Source organism: Mus caroli, chromosome 14 (assembly GCF_900094665.2).
Source record: "Mus caroli chromosome 14, CAROLI_EIJ_v1.1, whole genome shotgun sequence".
Classification (NCBI taxonomy): domain Eukaryota; kingdom Metazoa; phylum Chordata; class Mammalia; order Rodentia; family Muridae; genus Mus; species Mus caroli.
In genome coordinates this window covers 14,223,808-14,231,132 of record NC_034583.1, presented here as the reverse complement: position 1 = coordinate 14,231,132, position 7,325 = coordinate 14,223,808, and positions in this window count along the sequence as shown.

Here is a 7,325-nt window from a genome sequence, read left to right as displayed (position 1 = left end):
TCCCAGGTAGCTGAGACTACAGGCGTGCACCACCATGCCTGGCCACTTCTATCTCTTAGTTCAGGGTCTAGACAGGACTCCTTCTGCAGACAAGTTCCCTGGCCTCACAGTCTGGGGTGCAGACACCCCTCCCTGTTTGCAAGGCTCCCAGAGCTGTGTGAGCCCTCACAGCCAAATCTCTCAACACCTGGCAGTGCTGTGTGGACAAAGACCTCACACTGTTGTGCTGAGCCTGGTGATTCAGGCTATAAAACCGCAGGCCAAGTAGTTAAGCCCAGATCCAGGTAGACAGCCAAAGAGGGCCAAGGTTGCCCTGTATCTGCACTGCGGCAGTCCCCATCTGTGGGGGCCTTGGTGTGGCCTATTCCTCCAGGAGGCAAGGCCAGTATAATTTATTGGGCCATAACTGTTGAAAGGAACAGCTCTTTAGACTCTCTGTCCATGCCAAAATGCTTCTTTATTGGGTATTTTCAGTGTTCTCAGCCTAGTGCTAGGAGCTGGTGGTGGGTTGTGTCTTTGCATGTGTGTGTTTAGAAGAGAGAAGCAAAAAAGAATACCCAGGCCTGGGTCTTCTATAGTTTGCCAGCAAAGTAACAGCAGAAAGCACAATGTGTGAAACACTGGAGAACTAGCAGATACAATCCAGGTGTGAACACCCCGATAATCCCAGCTCTTAGAGGTAGAGGAAGGAGGTTAGCCTTGGCTACGAGAGTGACCTTGAAACCACTTTGGGCTCCATGACACCTTGTTTCAAATGTCCCAAAATAATTGTTATAATAAAAAAACAGAACTGGCCAGGCGGTGGTGGCACAAGCCTTTAATCCCAGCACTTGGGAGGCAGAGGCAGGCGGATTTCTGAGTTCGAGGCCAGCCTGGTCTTCAAAGTGAGTTCCAGGACAGCCAGGGCTATACAGAGAAACCCTGTCTCGAAAAAACCAAAACAAACAAACAAACAAGCAAAACAAACAAACAAAACCAGAACCGATGTTAAAAAATTTGGCAGTTTTATTTAAAATCCAGAATTAGCTGGCTTACTGGTGGATGCCTGACATCCCAGCACTTGGAAGGCTGAGGCAGGAGAACTGGTATGAGTTTGAGGCTATTACATAGCAAGATCCTGTCCTGCAGACAGAGAGAGAGAGAGGGGGAGAGAGAGACAGAGACAGAGAGACAGAGAGAGAAACAGAGAGACAGAGAGAGAGACACACACACACAGAATCTGTCTGTCTGAGCCTGTGTGTATCTGTGTTTTCATATGTGTGAATGTGAAAATGTGTGTGAAGGCAGAAGACAACCTTGGTAAATGAAAACCATAAATAAAGACAAGATGCTCCCGAGTCTGGTGGAAGTGAACGCTTATTGTAGATAAAAGGAGAACAGGGCTAAAGGCAGAGGCAGAGCCATCTGAGAGAGTCCACAGTGTCTTCTAGAGGACACTGGTTCGATTCCCAGCACCTACATGATGGCACACAACTATTTGTAGTTCCAAAGGATCCAATGCCTTCTTCTGGCCTCTGTGGGTGCCAGGAATACACATGGTGAACAGGTATACATGCAAGAAGCTATTCCTAAAACAAATAAAACTAAAGCCAGGTAGTGGTTGTTGTGTTAGAATCGTGGCTTATCCAGACAGATCACACCAGGCCAGCACAGTTCCACAGGAGGGAGGTTTATTGTGGGGGAAGGACAAAAGGGGGCGATGAAAATGAAGAGGGAGAGCCGGGCATGGTGGCGCACGCCTTTAATCCCAGCACTCGGGAGGCAGAGGCAGGCAGATTTCTGAGTTCGAGGACAGCCTGGTCTACAAAGTGAGTTCCAGGACAGCCAGGGCTACACAGAGAAACCCTGTCTCGAAAAACCAAAAAAAAAAAAAAAAAAAAAAAAAAAAAAAAAAAAAAAAAGAAAATGAAGAGGGAAAGAGGGGCAAAGGTCAGGAGGGGTCTGCCTTTTAGTTGAGCTGTGATGTAACAATGCACACCACTGGCACAGGTAAAGGTGGGCATGTGGACTAGGTGGATGCTGGGAATATATGGCGATTGCCATGGCAACAGATGTGTGGGTCCCTGTCACCTATGGGTGATGTCACCATCATCACTGGATTTGGAGGTGACCTGCAACCATAAAGCCAGTTCCTGATGCTAATAGTTGTGGCACACGCCTGGAATCCATTGCTGAGGAGGCAGAGGCAGGCGGATTTCTGAGTTTGAGGCCAGCCTGGTCTGCAGAGGGAGTTCCAGGACAGCCAGGGCTACACAGAGAAACAAAAGAAAACAAAACCAGATTATCCATGTAGAGATTTTTTAGTATCAACCTTTTGCTACAAGGATTTTATAGTTTTTTTTAACCATAATCAATGAACTTACAAGTCATGAGATATAGTTTATAGTACAGTCTTGTGAGAGTTTGTTTGAGAGCGGAGAATAGAAAAGTCATGCATAGAAAAGTTTTTTTGTTTTGTTTTGTTTTGGTTTGGTTTGGTTTTTCGAGACAGGGTTTCTCTGTATAGCCCTGGCTGTCCTGGAACTCACTTTGTAGACCAGGCTGGGGTTGAACTCAGAAATCCGCCTGCCCCTGCCTCCCGAGTGCTGGGATTGAGAAAAGATTTTTAAGAGTAAGAGGCAGAGCATCCTTAGAGATGAGAGACTTGGAAATGTAGAGCAGAGCAAGTTTAGATGGAAGGGATTCGGGATCGTTTGTGCAGCAGCAGGGGCTGTTACCATCGAAGAGAATCTGAAAATCCAGCATGCCAATCTTTAACCATGGATCTGTACTGAAGCCAAGTGGTTTGTAGTCCAAGGAGAGAGAGGGAATTCCTTTAAGCTCCAAGGGAGAGGAGGAGAGAGGGAACACAGAGTGGCCTATAGGGACTAGGGCTTAGAGAAACTTCAGGAGGAGCTGTGCCTGAGGGCAAGCAGGGGACAAGGAAACTTTCGGAGAGATCTGTGGGCAGGAGTCAGAGAGATGATAGCAGTGGGGCCGCAAGTTCCTAGCAAGAGGAGAGGGAAGAAAGATGAGGTGGATAAAGTGTCATTGGGACAAGAATTCCCAGTGGAATGGGAAACTTGTCAGAAATATGTTCCAAATCATGGAGAAGAGACTTCCCTTGTCCTTGTGACTGGGGCCTAGTTGGGGCATGAGGAGCTTCCTGGCTCACCAGTGTGGCTTTGTAGTCACAGCAGGAACAGCTGGGTGACATGTAGAGATGAGGGGAGGAGCAGGGAAAAGGGAGATGGTTAGGGTCCTTAGTGGAGATACCCAGGTGGGTGTGACATGCCAGAGCCAGGAGATGCGGGTGCCTTGGGAAGGAAGATGTAGGAGGCCCTGGCAGCACAGACAGGACGAGGAATGGCTAGAGCACATGGAGAGGGTGAGGAGCTGAGAGGATGGAGTCAGGAATCTGCGGTCAAATTTGACAGAGGGCAGAAGCCAGAGGAACAAAGATCATGCATAGCACCTGTGGAGAGCTGGGCCAGCAGCGTGGAGAGAAGCCCGCTCCCTTGGACGCGAACTCAGCCATGCCGGTCTTGAGGTCTTAGCACCAGATGAGTGAAAGAGAGGAACAAAACAGAGGATGTGACTACTGGTGGAGGAGAAAGTTTATTGTAGGTACAAGGGAGAGCACAGCCGTTGGCGGAGACAGATGCATCTGGAGGAATCAGAGTGGATGCAATCAACACACTGAGCTGGGCCATGTTTGAAGACTGGGGAGGGGAGACAGAGACCAAGAAGCCAAAAGGGAAAAGGGAAAAGGAAGATAAAAGGACCAGAATAGCCAAAATGTCTGGGTCACATAGGGAGGGGCTGCGGGGAAAGAGCAGCCTCTGGACGGAGGAGCGTACAGTGGAGCGGGCAGGGTGGGCCAGATATGCCCTGTAACAGGAAGGAGCTGAGGGTGCTGGAAGAACCTGGTGGCCAGATTCGCTTTGATATGTTAATAGGCATCTCAGCCTTTTTATTGGGGGGCGGGGAGGGAAGGGTGAGACCTAATGCTTGGGTGTGGTGTGTGTTCCTCTCCGTGACCCTCACCTCCACCCCAGTTCTCCAATTTGTTTTGTGAGATGGATCTCTTACTGGTCTGGGGAATCAATCCCCTGTTAGCTAGGCTGCCTGGCTAATGAGCACTAGGAATTCTGTGCCTTTCTCCGCATTGCTAGGATCACAAGAGCCTGCTCCACCATGCCAGACTTTTGTTTGCTTGTGTGTTTGCTCTTTGAGACAGGGATTCTCTGTGTAGCCCCGGCTATTCTGGTACTCATTTTGTAGACTAGGCTGGTCTTGAACTCACAGAGATCTGCATGCCTCTGCCTGGGATTAAAGTGCTGGAATTAAAGGTTCGTGCCACCATGCCCTGTGCATGCCAGATGTTTCCTGTGGCTGCTGGAGGTAAAGCTCAAGCCCTTGTGTTTGTATGGCTAGCATTTGAATAGCCATCTTGTCAACCCCAACAGACCCACAAAGAAGAAAAGATAAGAAATTGCAGATCTCCTTAGAGAGGCCAGTCATTTGGAGATCTAGCTGTAACTGTGTTATTCCTCTAAGAACCACCTAGGAGGAACACTGTGCCTTGTTCCCAGCTGTGGGACATCCTGTCCTTCCGTTCCTATTTCCTGCTTGGCTTCTATCAGGATTTGATTTTGAGACCTTGCTAATAGCTGCCTTCCTGAACAGTCACAGGTGTGGGAAATGTGAACGAACGGGTAGCCAGAAGATGGATCAGCAGTCTCCTGAAAGCTGGAGTCCCAGACGGACATCTGGTGAGCATCCAAGAGGAGACTCTCAATGTCTGCTCTATACACAGCCCCTGCATTGTGTTCACATGGACAATGGTGTTTACCCCTTTGGCCCAGTCCTGATGAAGCAATTACTTGCCAGCAGTTTGCAAAGCCGTGCCTGGCGTTAGGAATGAACCCCACCAGAGTGGAGGGTTTCTCTGCATTGGCATTGATTCGGCCTTAGTGGGCAGTGGGGCTTTTGAGCTGACCACCTCACTATAAGGTTTTGTAATTGCTCATTAATGCACACAGATACAACTTGACAGCTGTAAACTGGAGAGGAAACGGGGAGGGAGGAGGGAAGGGAAAGAAGGAGAAAAGGAAGACATACTGAGTATGAACTCAGCCTCCTATGTGGGAAGACAACATCTCAAAAAGCAAAGGCAAACACTGACATTTCAACCAATAAAACCTTGATATGTATCTATAGTGTTATAGGTATTAATTTATATATAGGGTTTTTTTTTGTTTTTTGTTTTGTTTTGTTTGTTTGTTTGTTTGTTTGAGACAGGGTTTCTCTGTGTAGCCCTGGCTGTCCTGGAACTCACTCTGTAGACCAGGTTGGCCTCAAACTCAAAAAATCTGTCTGCCAAGTGCTGGGATTAAAGGCGTGCACCACCACTGCCTGACTTTTTTTTTGAGGTAGAGTCTTGCTTCCCCACAAACTAGTAGCAATCCCCCTGACTCAGCCTCCCGAGTGCTGGCTGGTAGGTATACATCACCTCCAGTAATATATGTGTCAAAACAAAGAAAACCCCTAACAAACCTGTGGCAGGCTGAGGCTGGGGCTCACTGGTAGAGAGCCTGCTTGACTACCCGAGGCCCTGTGTGCTGGGTTCAATAGCACTGGAAAAGAACCATCAAGGTGCATGACAGAACATGCCTCTCATTCCAGCACTGAGGAGGCTGAGGTAGGGGGTTAGCCTGAGTTTGAGGCTAATCTGGGCTACACAGTGAGTTCAAGTCCAGCCTGGGCTACTTCATAGGATTCACAAGACAAACCAACCGACAAATTCTAAACCAATCTGCTACAGTTGTAGGCTACACAAGTTGAAGTCTCAGTGGCCCCCATGTTGAGGACTGCAGGTGTACTGTGTAGTCTTCCAGGAAGTAGAGTGCTTAATTCCTCAGGCAAGAGACTGAGAGGAAAGAGATTGCAACAGTGGGAGGAAGTTGCCCAGAGTTATCCCTAAAAGACCAGCTGCCGGGGAGGTAAGGGATGAATCTGCGACTCTGGGGTGAACAAGCCTGGACAGGATGACTTGGCAAAGAGGCAGAGAATGCGTGAGCACAAAAGGGACTTCAGGTCTCTTTGGAGCCTTCCATCCCCTGTCTCCATTTCTAGAAGCCTTGGAGGAAGCACTGGCTGAAGGTGAGAGAGCATGAGGCACCATCTCCAAACACAAGCTCTCCTGTCTCATCAGGGCCATTAAGACATTCTGAAATGACATTCTGTTCAGACTCCAAGGTCATGGTGTGGTTGGCCCTGACAGTCAGCATATACAGTCTATCAGCTACAGGGAGTCCCGGCAGGGCTGGAATTCTGTGCCCTGAAGGGATCTGTCACTGCTGGGTTAGCAAGGCTTCCCTAGTCTTGGAGGCTGTAATCAAGGTGCCCAGGAGGTGACATTCCCTAGAAGAATAGGAAAGACAGCTAGGGCTCTCTTTCCTGACCCCCACTTCCTGGAACTGTGTGGATTAAAGGGATTCGCTCAAGGTTCCTGGGCTCACGTGAAGCTTGTGTCAAACGAGGACAATCACGCTGTGTAGAAGAGAATGTTTATGAAGTGTGAGGGAAAGTTGATAGCTTTACCATCAAGACTCAACTTCACCATCTAGACTCACTAGAGGGGAGCCTCAGTGAGGGATTGTCTAGATTGGGTTAGCCAATCTTTCTGAGACTTTTTTGATGATCTTATTTGAAGGGGAAAGCTCTGCCCACCGTGGGGGGCACTATTCCCTAGCTTTGCGTAAGAGCAGAGCACAGGCCTGTGGGCGTTCATTTCTCTTTGCTTGACTGTGGGGAATCATGTGATTGCTGCTTTAAGTTCCTGCCTCCTTGCCTTCCTCACCATAATGGACTTTGATCTGGAACTGTAAACTAAAAGTAACCTGTTTGTTCCCTGGGCTGCCTGGTCAGGGTGTTCTGTCACAGCAAACAGAAAGGAAATAAGACTGATGGTGATCAACAGAGATCTACCAAACAGTATTTCTTTCCAATCCCCTATCCCCGAGGAAAGCTCATATGTGCCTTAGGCTGGCCTCGAACTCACTGTGCATCCAAGGAGAGTTTTGAATTTCTGACCCTCTGCTTCCATCTCCTGCAAGGACTGCAATTAACAGGCATGTGCCAGCCTTGTGTGGTGCTGAAGGTCGACCAGAAAGCGGTGCTTTGTGTGTGCTAGGCAAACATGACCAACTGAGTTATAGCCCCAGCCCTAGAGTCGTGTTTCAGACATTGCTTTTTTTTTTTTTTTGGTTTTTTGAGACAGGGTTTCTCTGTGTAGCCCTGGCTGTCCTGGAACTCACTCTGTAGACCAGGCTGGCCTTGAA